At 44.5% G+C, this 14,751-nt stretch overlaps 1 long non-coding RNA gene across 1 annotated transcript; it reads left to right on the top strand.

The window, feature by feature from the left end:
• Positions 1–237: 237 nt before the first annotated feature.
• LOC119086345 lies at positions 238–5,414 on the top strand. The gene is made up of 3 exons (XR_005089607.1): positions 238–525; positions 1,227–5,003; positions 5,250–5,414. It is a non-coding gene; the product is annotated as an uncharacterized LOC119086345 (long non-coding RNA).
• The last annotated feature ends 9,337 nt before the right edge of the window (positions 5,415–14,751 follow it).

Raw genomic sequence — 14,751 nt, 5'->3', positions numbered from 1 at the left:
AACTTTTCGTGTCAAATGGCTGAGTAAATCTATAATGAGAAAAGTTAAGTAAGTGTTGTCTTCCCTTTTGTTTTGAGTTAGTATTTCAGATTTCAAAGGGGCACGAGTCACTTTTTTTTTTTTTTTGAAGATTTATTCATTTATTATGTATACAGGGTTCTTCCTGCATGTGTGTCTGCAGACCAGAAGAGGGAGCCAGATCTCATTACAGATGGTTGTGAGCCACCATGTGGTTGCTGGGAATTGAACTCAGGACCTCTGGAAGAACAGCCAGTGCTCTTAACCTCTGAGCCATCTCTCCAGCCCACATGAGTCACTTCTTCAGGACACCCTGAAAGTGTGCTGAGGGTAGACCTTAGCCATCACATCAGAACACCCATGGGAAGTGAAGTTCTAAGGCCCATGAGGACTAGAGAGCTAGCGTACAGAAGTGTGTGTGGACGCCCAGAGCCTTTATCCCTGCCGGAGCAACAGCAGGCCGCTCACTCGCCTGCGCTCCATTGTATCCCTCAGCAGCGTTTCCAGGTCTGTTCTACTTATTTTTCCTGTTTTCCCCTCCGCTTGGCTCACTGATGACTATCATTCTGCCGTCCCAGTTCTGTAATGAGCACGAGCTCCACAAATACATACGCCATTGGATTTCCAAGTATTGGGAAAGCAAGTAGTTTATATGGAGTGAGGAATTAAGACAAGTTAGGAAATTAAAAAAAAAAATCTTTCTCCTTTATTCAAGAGGGAGCTAAAAGAGAAGATCGTCTTCTGTTTCAGTTCATTTTGGCTTTTGTCAAAGCTTGGTGACTAGTTCCCTCCAGAATATCAACTGCCAATTAGGAGTGTTATCCATTCATTAACCAGAGCACATGGTTGGGAGCTTGTTTCTGGGCTAGTTGGAGCAACAGCTTATTGTAAGTTATAAGTCAAATAATATTTAAACCAATTAAATAGGAGTAAATATTCCTTAAAACAAATTAAACTTTCAGCAAGTCATCTGAGCAGGGAGTGGCTGGGAACACTGTTCCTGTTCCTCAGTTGCTGTTCCTGTTTCACTGTTGTCCTCATCAGGTCCTCTGGCTGTGTCCTGTTCTCCTCACACTGTCCCTGTTCCTCAGGTCCCCTGGCTGTGTCCTGTTCTCCCCACACTGTCCCTGTTCCTCAGGTCCCCTGGCTCTGCCCCTTTCTGCCCCTCGATAGCACGCCCTTGTTTTTATTCTGTCTTTCTTTTTCAGAAGACTTGTTTCCTGTTGGTCGGAGTCGGACTTACACAGCAATGGCTCCTTCACACTTGGGGTTGCTCCTTTTGGACTCATTCTTGGGTCCGTGGTACTGCAGGGGCCGTGAAGGACCACATGCACTGTGGGATCCCGTGGGCTGACATTGCCTCATGGTATCTAAGTCATTTGTTTGTAAGTGCTTACTCTAGTGTTTGCACAGTGACAAGAGAACCATCCCATGATACATTGCTCAGAGTCGTCTCTGTCATGAAGTGCTGGCTGGCTGTAATTAGATTCTGAGTGTTTCCCAGAATACATCGAAAGGTCCCAGATCATTCCCTTTGAAGTGTTTTTCCTTATTATCATTTGGCAAACTCAACAATGATTAGAAGCTAAAATCTAGCAAATTTCACCTCCTAAATAATTTTGAAGCGGCTGTGATATTCTAAAGAAATCTGAAAAAGGTGTGATTTTTTTTAATACACAAGGCTTTCAATAAAACAATATGCCACTAGGTTTCATATTTCTAGTCTAAATGCCATTTGACTTTTCCCATGTGTAGTGATTACAGGTATTATCTCTCTATACACATACATATGCATTTACATGTGCTCATATGTATAAATATTATACACGGCATAGCAATATATACTGTGAAAGGTCAACATTGAAACAACCTAGTGGGATGCTTCTCATTGGCTTTATTTGATCCTAAAATTGGGCCACAACTTAACTCGGTAGAGAGGGTGGGTGTTGTAACGGGCAGACCGGAAGAGGCTGGATGGTCTGGACAGAGAAAGGTGGAGAAAAACAGGAGGAAAAGAACAGAAACCATGCCGACCATTTCAGAGCGTGTGTGTGAGGACCCAGGTTCAGTTCCTGGCCCTGTAAGATGAGCCCATATCAACGGCAACACGAATTATATTCTTGGTAAGGCAGAAACAGAACAATAAAAATACATTCTTCCTGGCTGTTTTTGGGGTAAGGATTAACCAGGGAACTTTGCCATCCTGAGGATTGAAATGGTAAGCTTGGCTGTATTCCCGCTAATCCTAATCATTTCTCAGGACACACAAACAGCTTGGTTTGAGTTTAGTGAGGGGATTTTTAGCAGCAGTGATTCCATTTTGATTTCTAGCCTTGCATATGGGGGTCCAGTAGAGGATCGCAGTCTTTAGCAAGGACCCCTTTTGATTTGGATTTAGTAATATTGTGGTGTTATTGTGTACTAGTGATACAGCGGTCTATCAAAATCAGTGGGGGACAGGTTGAGTTAGGCAGGCACTGCTAGAGACACTATTAAATCACACGGGCTGCTACAGCAGAACTTCATGTGTATTTTAGAGAGCTTGATTTTTATTCAAGGTAGAAGGAAAGTTTGGGTTTAAGAAGCAGAGTTTTTTTGTTTTTATAGCAACAACATTGTTAAGGCAGAGGTGTTTGCTGGTGAAGACTCAGGTTTGCTTTTCACGTTTTTCTTTTTTTAGATCAGTTTTTGACTTTCACTCCCTGCATCACTATTCTGTGCATGCACACATGCACCTGTACGTGTGTGCCTGTGTGGTAGGGCAGCACTGATGGTGGTGGCGATGCCTGCGTGGGTGCGTATGGAGGCTAGAGGTCACTAGAGGTCACGGTCGGATGTCTTCTTCAGTCGTTTCTCCACATTACTTTTGAGACAGGGTCTCTCACTCAACTTGAAACTCACCACTTTAGTCGGACCGGCTGGCTACGGAGTCTCCAGGTTCACCTGTCTCTGCTCCAGCAGGGCTAGGGTCACAGGTATACATACCTAGGCCGCTGGACTTGTGTGTGAGTGCAGGGAATCCAAACCGAGGGCCTCCTACTGGCTGCAGGGAGCACTTTCCCCACTGAGCAAGCGCCCCAGCCTCTGCGTCCAGCTCTGTGGCCTTTGTGAATGTAATTCATGAGGTGGGGTCTTCCACGTCACCGCAGCTCTGAGCTAAGGCATCATCAGAACCCCCTCCAAAAGCCTTGAGGTGCGGATCCTGTTAGGACTTTCCGGAACATCTATCATGGGCTGGGGCTGTAGCTCTGTGGTAGAGCACTTACCTAGCCCATGAGAAGTCACAAGTTCATTCTTAGCCTTGTCAAGCAAACAAAACCAAACTGCAGGCACGCTGCCGCCGCAAAGAGTGCTGGGAATCTTGGGTTTGAGCTGGAGGCTTTTGGACCATGTGACTCCTTGCTTGAAGGTCCATGATGGTGTCATAGCCCTGTTTATATGCTGGCTGCACGATTAGCCTTGGGTAGGACCCAGGGTGCGTTTGAGTCACACCGGCTACCATCGCTGCAACGGTGCCTCGGTTCCTTCTCTAGTCTTGACTTTGTCGTTTGCCTTTTTCGAAGTGACGGACTCACTCGCTGTGTGTCACTCACTCGCCCGAGGCTTTCCTATGATGCACAGTGGGGGCGCGACAGAGATGAAATGCAGACTCCACCCTTGAAAACTGAGGGCTCCTGGAGTGAAAGGCAGGCAAGTCCAGCGCAGCGGAACAACCGCTGTAACAGAGGTCCCGCGGTCAGAAGCAAAGAAACGCCCGCTTAAACCTGTGCAGGGAATCCCGGGGAAGGCCCTGGTAGACTGAGATGTGGCTTAGCAAAAACGGGAAGCAATTTTCCAAATGAAAGGAAGGCTGGAGGGCAGGGAATTGGAGTCCAGGGAGCTGAGGCTGGCTTCCTTCAGGAGAAGCAAGCTGTGCAGAACGGCGGTGGTTTGACACACATTGTAGGCGGAAGGGCGCAGAACGAAGTGGAACGGGCAGCGTTAAGCCCTCCCCGGGCTGCGTCTCTCGCATATGATTTATCAGTCTACTTGGGTTTAAAACTTGGTACTTACCTTTTGGAGTAGTGGGATTATGGTAGATGGGTGGGCTCATTTTTCTTTGCTACAGTTTCTCTGTAAAATTGGAAGAATATAAGCAAGAGTGGCAACCTTATGATATGTGTATTGTGATTAGGTGAGTTAATGTTTATAAGTTCTAACAGAACTGCTTGGCATATAGCTGTCCTTATATAAATGCTGGCAGTGATCAAGGTGACGGTGACGCTGATGAAGGTAATGTGTCACTCACCGGGGTCCCCAAGGGAGGTAGCACAGGTGGAGATGACATGGCACTGTCCATTTCTGGACTGCTGGGACTGAGGAGTTGGACAGAAAGGGAAGTCAATCTCAGATTCTCCTGAGTGTGACCTTGACAGCACATTCATAATGAGGTATTCAGAGCACCAGGGATGTCCCTGTCCAGGAGCAAAGGGAACAAGGCAATGTCCACGATGAGCTGGGGTTTCTCTACAATGAGTTCTCAGATGAGAACATACACCAGACACATCCGAAGGAGTTACAACAGGCCATGTTCTACTCCCGGATCTGTGATTCGCTACATCTGCTGAGGGGTCCACAATTCGGCCTTTTCTAACATGTTCCGGAGTGATGCTCTGGTCTAGAGCCCACACTTGGAGATTGCCTGCTCTCTTGCCTCAGGCACTGGGGGAGGAGACCCAGGACTCTTGATTTCCTTCTGTTTTCCACATCCTCTGCCCAGCAGTCTGGATGCCCTCCCTTTTTCATAGGCACCCACTCTGCAGGCTCCCAGGGCACATATGCTGCTCAGATTTCCTTTCTATATTTGTATAAACAGGAGATTGGACCAAATCCCTGGGTCTCCTGAATCAGAATTCTCCATTTGTGCCCTGGTGAGAGAGATGAGGACAAAGAAGCTGGTCCCTGGCCAGCCTGTCATCCAATTCTCTGTCACTGGCGTCACTTAGGTGAGGTGTCTATAGCTCTGTTTGCGAAGAAGACAGGGAGCACTCACGGACATTTTCATCTGTGATTTAGACTTTCCATCCCGTAGTTTACTAGTTTAGAGGATCACAAGACTAAGTTGTCACCATCATGCGTTAATCTGCTTCATGAGCGCTGGATGAAGTGTTTTGACAACCCACTGGTTCTGACAACAGTGGTCAGCCTGGGCATCATGGGCCTCTGTGTCACCCTCTAACTTTAATCTCCAGGATGTGGCTCCGACCACGTGGCATGCTCACTGGCTGCACCTGTCGGCAGCACTGGGCTGGAGGATGAGTACCTGGGATGAACGCCTGATGGAAATGACTGGGCAGGTCTTGCGGTGAAATAGTACACTCTCAACCCTGGACTCAGCAGGCCATTTTGATGGTGAGACAAGGTAGGATTTCAGTGGCATGTTACGTAACCACGCTCGGAAGGGACAGCCTGTCCATTTCGGTGGCAGAAGAAAGAAAGGCATCCTGTTCTACCATAGCTAATTGTTAATAACTTAAATGCTCTTTTATCAGATTACATATTCCTGCTTACTTCTGTGACTTACATGAAGAAATCTTTAAATACTAGGCTTTTGACTAATCTTTCTTTTTTCTTTTTTTTTAAAAAGGATAGGATTCTAGCAAATAATTTCTTCACTGGAACTTATTAGAATATCTCTTTTTGACATTTTGGAAAAACAAAGATGATTCTGAACCTTAGCAGCATTTTGTGGTGGTGCCAGACCTCTTGAAGCGACAGATATGAAATTCCTCCAGGGTCAGAGTCCAGCACTGGTTGTTATGTGGGTGTGAGTGAAAAACCAATCTACCTTCCCACTGTTTAATAGAGATTGAACAATTACCCATGTATAGTGCAAGCTGAATATTTATAATAGCATGAGAAGGGCCAAATACCACAGAGTCTGAGCAGAGGAAGGCTTTTCATGGGGAGCAGGATTTGGAGGAGTCCTAGAGGAGAGACAGGATAGAGTTTGGACAGGTGTGGCTGGGGAAAGACCATCTGGAGGTGACATTCTTTTTCTGGGCCGTCCGCACAGGACAGGTATGGAGGCTTCTTCTTAGACACGGCTCATACCCATCAGAGCCTGGCCACTGACTCTGACAGACACTTTTGTTAGAAGAAGTAAGCCCCGGAACTCAGTTGTAAGATGCCCCAGAAGCTGTCTTGGTGGCCAAGCTCCAAGATAGGTCCAGCTCCTCCATTCTCTTATGCCTTACTTATCCTAAACTCAAGGTTCAAAGCTGATATTTGGTGAGGAACTGACCTGTCACTTGGTAGCCTAGAGAAACCGGCTATGACCGCTTTGACCCTGTAGGCTGTAATAAAGCTGGGCTGCTTGGCTCCTGCCGTCTCACACAGTGAGGGCCAGCTGAAGTAGTGGGTGAGTACACGGCCAGGACATCTTTGCAGCGAGGATGGGCACGACACTGACCACTCAGAGCAAGGCCAGGGAATGTGGGCCAAGGGTCCCAATGCTGCAGTGGAGAAATGACTTGTGTTCCCTGGGAGTGGGAGTGCTGAGTGGGAAGCACACTGTGCATGACCTGCGTGCCCCCTGTCCTTGCTACCCAAGTTACAGTTCAGGAACAGGTTTTCAGTACTGGTGAAGGTGTGAGGTCACTTGTAGTTGGTTGTTTTTTATTCTTTGTTCTTTGCTCTTCATGCAGCTCCCAAATAATCACATACACAAAGACTTATTCTTTCTTATGAATGCCTAGCCTTAGTTTGGCTTATTTCTAGCCAGCTTTTCTTAAATTATCTTGTCTACCTTTTGCCTCTGGGCTTTTATCTTTCTCTATCCTGTACAACTTTCTTTACTTCTTACTCCGTGGCTTGCTGTGTAGCTGGGTGCTTGGCCTCTGATGTCCTCCTCACCTTCTTCTTTTCTTGCTCCTCCTCCTTCTTCTCTTCCTATTTATTCTCTCTGCCTGCCAGCCGTGTCTATCCTTTCTCCTGTCTAGCTATTGGCCATTCATCTCTTTATTAGACTAATCAGGTATTTTAGACAGGCACAGTAACACAGCTTCACAGAGTTAAACAAATGCAACATAAAAGAATGCAATACATCTTTGCATCATTAAACAAATGTCCCACAGCATAAACAAATGTAACACATCTTAAAATAATATTCTACAACAAACAACCATAATTATTTGACCAGGAGAGGGCCATGGAGCAGAACACTGTAGAGCTCAGCTGTGGTTTTGATAGTAAGGCAATGGTGGCCCCACAGAATAAAGTAGAATGCATATATTACAAAGGAATAAAGATTTACCGCAGACCTTCTCAGATTCCACCTTAAGAAACTAGAACAAGAAAGAGAAATTAACAAGTGAACAGAAGAAAGGGAGTGATCAAAATGGTTGCACAGGCCCATGAAATTTGCAAAGAGGAAACCAATACACAAAATCAATAAATCCCAAAGTCATTTCTTTAAAAACATATCAGTAAAATCAATAGCCTCTTTCCAGGTTAAAAAAAAAAATTATCGAAAACACAAAATGTTGATATCAGAAACAAAACAGGGATCTGTCTGCTACTGGTTTCCAAAGAGATGGTTGGGAATACCATGTCTTCCTTAAATGATTGGTAGCATTCACCAGCAAAACCATCTGTGCCTAATGCTGTTTTGAAAGGATCTTAAACAGGTTTAGTTTCCTAACTGATATAAGCTCTTTAGATTATTCATGTCATCTTGTGTGAGTTCTGGGAGCTTTTGCCTTGAAGGAAATGGGCCATTTAATCCAGGTTGATGTGGGCTTAGAGTCATTCATAGTGTTCATTTCTTATCTTGACACCAGTGGGATCTGTAGTGATGTCCCTTTTATTTCTGATAGTAATTGATGTTTTCTTCCTAATGTTTCTTCTTTTTAAAATCTTTTTCAGAGGATTAGTTTTTTATTTCATTGATTAAAAAAAATCAATGTCCTATGTTCAATTTCATTGACCTTTGATGTAATTTTTATTATTGGTTTTCTTCTTTCTGCTTTGGAATTATTTTTTTTCTTTTTCTAGTTTCCTAAGGTGAAGAGCTTAATTGGCATTAGATTTTTCTTCTTTTCTATTATATGCATTAAATGCCATAAGCTTCTCTCTAAATATTACTTTTGCTGAATCCCTCATAATTTGATAAGTTATGTTTTAATTTTTATTTAGTTCAAGATATTTCACAACCTTTCATCTGTTTTTGACCTGAATATTATTTAAAGGTACATTGTTTAACCTCCAACTTTTTTGTTATTCTAACTGCTTTCTGTTATATTTCTAATCTAATTTTACTTTGTTTTGAAATAATATCTTGTGGGGATTTAGCTCAGTGGTAGAGCGCTTGCCTAGCAAGCACAAGGCCCTGGGTTTGGTCCTCAGCTCTGGGAAAAAAAAAAAAAAAAAAAAAAAGGAAAAAAAAAGGAAAGAAAGAATATCTTGCATGAGATTTCTGTTATTTCTAACATTAAGGTCTATTTCGTCACACAATATGTAGCCTATATGAATGTTTCAGATGAGCTTGAATATTTGTATTTTGCTGATACTGGATTAAGTCATCTGCACATAACGAATGCATAGTTGATTAAGAGCACAGTTGAGTCCAACTCTGTCCCTGGTGACTTGCTCCCCTGGTGGGTGGGGACCTGTCCATTTCTGACTTGAGCACATTCCTTTCCTTGAAGTTCTGTCAGTTTTTGCTTCTGCCTTGTGTAGCTCTGCCAGGTCTTCTCAGTGAACCACGCTATCCTGACATAATGTCCCCTCCATGCCAGACCGTTTCCTCACAGTGAAATCTCCATGTCTCAAGTTAACCTGACCCTCTCTGCTGCTTGATCTGACAAAAGCCTGTCTTTGTCCACTGACCTTTGATCTACATGCGCTCTACCCAGTGCACTTCCTGTTGGTGACTTACATTTCCCCCGATTTCTTTTACCCACTAGCAATCTGGGCTTTAACTGATACATGTAACTGATGCTGTTGGTGTGTATTGTGTCTGCCGTGTTTGCTACTGTTTACTCGTGTGTGTGTGTGTGTGTGTGTGTGTGTGTGTGTGTGTGTGCGCGCACGCACAGGCAGAATAAACCAAATGCATTATTGTTAGGAGTCTGAACAAATATTTATGTGCTGGACCAACAAAGATAAGAAAAATAAGAGTTCTGCATTTTCTTCTCCCTTTTCATTTTCTGTGTTCTTACTTCTTGTAGATTTGAGTTTCTTATGTTTCATTTCCCCCTTCTTTGAAGGATTTTTAAAAATAATTCTTATGATACAGATCTACTGGCCACACCCTCCAAAAATATTGGATTTCTTCTTTTATTTTGAAGAAAAATTATGCAAGGGAAGAAGTCCGGGTTCACAGGATCCTTGTCTCTCTTTATAACTTCTTCAGGTTGCTAAGATATCATAAGTAATAATTTTAAAATCACATTTTCACCTATTCTGTGTTTGGGGAATGTATGTATGACAGGGCGTGACAGGGGACAACTTTTGGCTATCAGTTCCACCATGTGAATATTGGAAATCGAACTCGGGTCTTCGGGCTTGAAGGCAAGCTCCGTTACCCACTGAGCCATCCTGCCCGCTCTCAGGCTTTTGCCTTTGCTCTTTGATAGGCAAGACATGTTCTTCCTCTTGCTTCTCCCAGATGCCTCCCCTTCATCTTTGATACTCTGTAGCTTGAATACAGCGCATTTATGGGGTGGTTTCCCTCCCTTTTCTCCCGATTTAATTTCCTTTCATATTATTATTTCAATCCGTCTTGGTGCTCATTGAGCTTCCTGAATCTATGCTTTGGGTCTGATGTTAATTTCTGAGATGGTCTCATCGTGACTGCTTCAAACATTTCTCTTTCCTTGTTTTTCTGTTTTCTTCTGTTGGTGTTAGTGGGATACCCTGCATGTGATGCCCCTTTGGGGTTGTCCTGCAGCTGCTGGCGCTACTGGACAGGCCCCTCCCTCCCTCCCTCCCCGCCCCCTCTCCATTTGGGTTTTCAGTTTTGTGAGTTTCTGTTGAGATATCCTTAAGCTCAGCATCTCCTCTCCATGGTGTTCAGCTGCTAACGGGTCCATTCTTCATACTAGCAGTTCTAACTGGAGTGAACTAGAATCTCAGTGTAGATTGAATTTGAATTTCTCTGATGGGTAGGGATGTTGAAGGTTTTTTTTCATGTTTGTTGGCCATCTTTTAAGAACTGTTGGTCATTTTCATTAGCCAATTTGTTGATTGGATTGATTTTTTTTGGAGGGGGAGGTATTTAAGATTTTTGAGTTCTTCATACATGCCAGATATTCATGCTCTGTCAGATGTCACAAGAGCAAAGTTATGGAACCAGACCTGCTGTCCATCCACACATGAATGGATAAAGAAATGTGGTATATATACAAATTGGATTGTTTTTTCCCTAATGAAGAATGAAATGATGTCATTTTCAGGGAGGTGGAGATCATAATATTAAGCAACATAAGCTCAACTCATAAAAGACAAATACCACACCTTCTCTCATATATGGGTCCTGGATTTTATATGGATGTGAAAATCAATTATATATGGTCATATGTGTGTTTCTATAAAGACAAAAGCAGAAATGAGCCTGCTTGAGGTGTGGGGGGCAAGTCTGACAAAATGCGGGACATACTTAATGAAAATCTCTTTATGAAATCTATCACTAGATACGAAGAGTGTATTCGGATACGAATTTAAAAAAATAAGTTACACAGGAAAAAAAAAGCAGTTTCCACTCCTGTTGTAGTTTTTGATGCAGAGCATTTCCTGAATTCTTTGTTAGAACTCTTTTGTCTGCTCGCACCGCTCATAGGCTCTTGCAGCCATGAGAGCCCTGACCACTTCAGTCCGAGTCGTTTTAATCCTCAGTCTGGTGAGTCCACCAGTTCTGTGGATGTCCCAGCCAGCTTGTCCTGACTCTTCAAATGGCGCTCCATCTTTTAGTGCACCATGCAGTCATTCTCCATTACCAGATGTGAAGTCTGGGCCAGGGGAACCACTGCAGGTAGGCCTTGAGGATACGTGGTATGATGTGGGAGACACATTTTCTTTTTTCTTTTTTTTTTTTTTTGGTTTTTTCGAGACAGGGTTTCTCTGTGTAGCTTTGTGCCTTTCCTGGAACTCACTTGGTAGCCCAGGCTGGCCTCGAACTCACAGAGATCCGCCTGCCTCTGCCTCCCGAGTGCTGGGATTAAAGGCGTGCGCCACCACCGCCCGGCGAGACACATTTTCTTGTTCGGCAGTTAGGTCTGACTGTAGTGAGCCTGTTCCCCTGGACTGTGAACTTCGAAAATGTTGTGAGTCTCTCATCCCCATCACTTAGGGTATGATAGGATGCCTTGAAGAAACTCAATTTGAGTATTTTTTTTTCCTCCTCTCAAGTGGAAGGCTAGAATGAGCCAGAGTTGGGTACAAATAGGCTGGATGTATATTACCCTACCCTTAAGCAAGAGGAAACTTTTCTGTCAATATTCACTTTGAGGACATGGCAGAACTCCAGCAATTCAGAGCTACAGAGGAGGTTCTCTCACTCACTGACAGTCGCTCTGGATTTTTTAACTCTCAGACTAGTCCACACTGAACATTCAGAAATCATCAGTTGTCCAGGCTTTCCGGAGTTAGCTCTTTCCCCAGATGAGGTGTCTGTTGATCCGCTTAGCTCGTGTGAGCCTCTGTGCACCCCGTGTGTCTCTTCAGTTTGGGGGAGGCAGTTGGCATCACGCGCTGATTCTAATGGATATAGAAATTTAGCCGTCTAGTCCTTCACCTGGCCGTAGACTGAAACGGTCACTTCTGACCTCCTATCCTTGGACCAGGAACTGGAAGTCACTGTTGGGTTTTTTAACATTGATTTTATTTCAACCAAGGCAGGTTATTTTTACACAACTATTCCTGAAGAAAACATTCAGTTCTCTGGCATTTTTTCATGCATGAAACTTTGGTTTCCATCCATGGTTAATTAGCACAAATGCTCACAAACCAAAGTTCGTCAACATTATTTATCTCTTTGCTGGATGGAAAACTATTTTTGACAGCTGAATGATTCTGATGACATCATAATTCCAAAAAGAACTTTGCTCAGTGATCGGGAGATGGTCAATGAGGAAGGGTCTGGTGAAGCAGAAGTGTGGAACTATTTTCTACTGTCACGCTGTTCTTTAGTTAACTGGTACTCGGCTTTATATCAGTTCCCTTTGTCCTCTAAAAAACAACCCAGCTTCAACAGTTTTATCTGAAGAAAATAAATTAGATTAACTATTTAAAAAAAAACAACAAAAAACCAAATCAGAACCCTGTTGAGTTACCGGAATTTAATCCCATGGCGTGTGTGCGTGTACACACACACACACACACACACACACACACACACACGCACGCACGCACGCACGCACGCACGCACACACGCACACACACATGTACACGCACGCACGCACGCTCGTCTGACATTTTTCAAGTGCTTGGAAGGTGAGTTGAGAAGCAGCTTGCTAGCGTCCCTCCTTTCAGGGACCGTCTCTGGTTGACAGTGGGCCCGAGCCCTGGTGCTGCTGCAGGCATTTGTGTTTATCTAGGAACCAGGGCTGGAGATAGCATCGTTCCCACGGTGCGGGATTTAACTTGGCCTTGGGTGGTGTAACAGATGGGTTGGAACCTGCCATAGCAGATCACATCAGTTTAACCATCATTTCGAGATCTGTATCTCTTTGTTTGGATAGTTGAGCTCCAGAGATTTCAGTTGATAGAGCTCATCCTAAATGAAAGTTACTGTCATCTGGGCCGACCCTGCCAATTCTTCCACAGACTAGGGGTCTTACTGTGTCACTCCCTCTGGATTGTGTCTTTCCTAATCCCCCTCTGGGTTATTTGTGACAGAGCAGGGGCCACAGTGAAATCTCTGATTCTTAGCTACTGATTTCATCTGTGCAAAGCAAATCATAACAGAGAGAGAAAGTGACCGACAGAAGTTCCTCACCACGGTGCAAGACTGTGCCACACGGAGCTGAGGTCTAGGCTGTGAGGACAATTGTTGTACACACAGGGCCAGAGCTGTTGTTGGCATCTCCTCCGGTCCCCATTGCCTGGTTAGCACTAGCACTATTTGGATGGTATGGTATACAATCTCCAAAGCCCTGTCTAAAAAAAATAGGCAACTGATAAAAACAGTCTAGGTTGGGCCTTTCGAGCAGACATCAGCAACATCTAAGGACAAGGCTGCAACAGGCCATGCCATTGGTTCCCGCCTTCTCATTATGGAGATTGTGTTCATCCTCACCCCCCAACCCCACCCCCACTTCTAATTTGCTAATAAAAAACAATCCCATTGGTACAACAGAACCACAATCATTTGGAAGGTCAAAATTTAATATATTTTGGGTGGAGGATGAAGAGTCAATTTAGACAACTGGCGCACAAAGAATGTTTTCCTTGAATATGGGTTGTCTAAGAAGACTCCGATTCTGTTCATGGCTATGCTATTGTTTTGGCTGGCTGGCTTGTAGGTGCTGGTATTTTCTCTGCTCTCCAAAGTAAAATATTGATACAAATGAATTCAATGAGCTAAAGAGGGAAGAGGACGGGGTGGGGTGCGATTGAGTAGATTCTGATCACATCCTGCTGTTTGGGGGAGGAGCTATGGGAAAGCGAAGCATTCTGGGAGGCTAGCAGAGGGCTTTAGGTTAGTACATTTTTATTCCCTTTGTTTAAGACCTCAGGATACACCTCTGCCCACTGCCCCTGAAATGACCCATGTGCACATTCTAGATCTCATGTGGGACTTCTCAGAGAGCCCTTCCCTGCTCCCTGGGATTTAACATTTGTATCTCTCCTCGAGCATCGGGAGGCATACCAGGCTGTCCTGCCCACCTAATCACCTGGCTCAGTCTTATATAAAAGCCTAAATAGAGGCGTGTGGTTCTCCTGTGTGCCAGCAGATTATCCACTTGATACGGGAATTAAGGAAAGCAATGTCTCCTCCCCAGCCTGCTTTGGAGTGAGATTCGTGTCATTCAGAGCCTAGTTAATAAGTGTTACATTGCATAACTAGCTGTAAAACTCAACTTTATCTTTTCCCTTCTACCCAGTTAATTCAAGAACACTGAACTCCAGGAACCCAGACTAGCAGAGGCAGCTACTCCCTCCTCCCTGTGGGCTTCCTGAGATAAGAGGTGTGGTATCAATCTCCACCTGTTCTCCACTTCACAATGCTGAGATAAGGGCTGTTCACCGTGCCCTGCCTCAGCCCCTCGCTCCCTCCTCCGAGGCTCTCCATGCTGAGCAGAGGGCTGTGTTCTTCCTGGAACCGGCGGTGCCTGGGAGGATCAGCATGGCATAGGCTGAGGTTTAGCTGCTAGAAGCCCATGGGTCCTCCACACTGAGCTGCCTCACCTACCCGACTTCCTTGGGAACAAAGCTGATGGGTTTTGTCACTATCTGCCAGGTTAGGATGAACATAGAGAGGAGGGTAAGCATAAAAGAAGAGGGAAACGCCCCCATGAAAAAGACAGACAGGGACCAGTGAGCTCTCCTGCCGTTCTCCTTGGTTTACCTCTACTACAACACGTAGTTTGTACCTTCGCTAGGTAACTATACAATTTACACACATACAACTATATAAATATAATCGCGCCATTCGCATAGACCATTTCTATCTCTGTAGGAGACTTGGTCTTTTTAAAGTTGTATATATATGTCTGGTATTTCTGTGTGTGCATGCGGAGGCCTGAGGGTTTT

This window comes from Peromyscus leucopus, chromosome 20, assembly GCF_004664715.2.
Source record: "Peromyscus leucopus breed LL Stock chromosome 20, UCI_PerLeu_2.1, whole genome shotgun sequence".
NCBI lineage: Eukaryota > Metazoa > Chordata > Mammalia > Rodentia > Cricetidae > Peromyscus > Peromyscus leucopus.
Note: the sequence above shows the minus strand (reverse complement) of the source record. Positions and strands in the feature narration are given on the sequence as shown.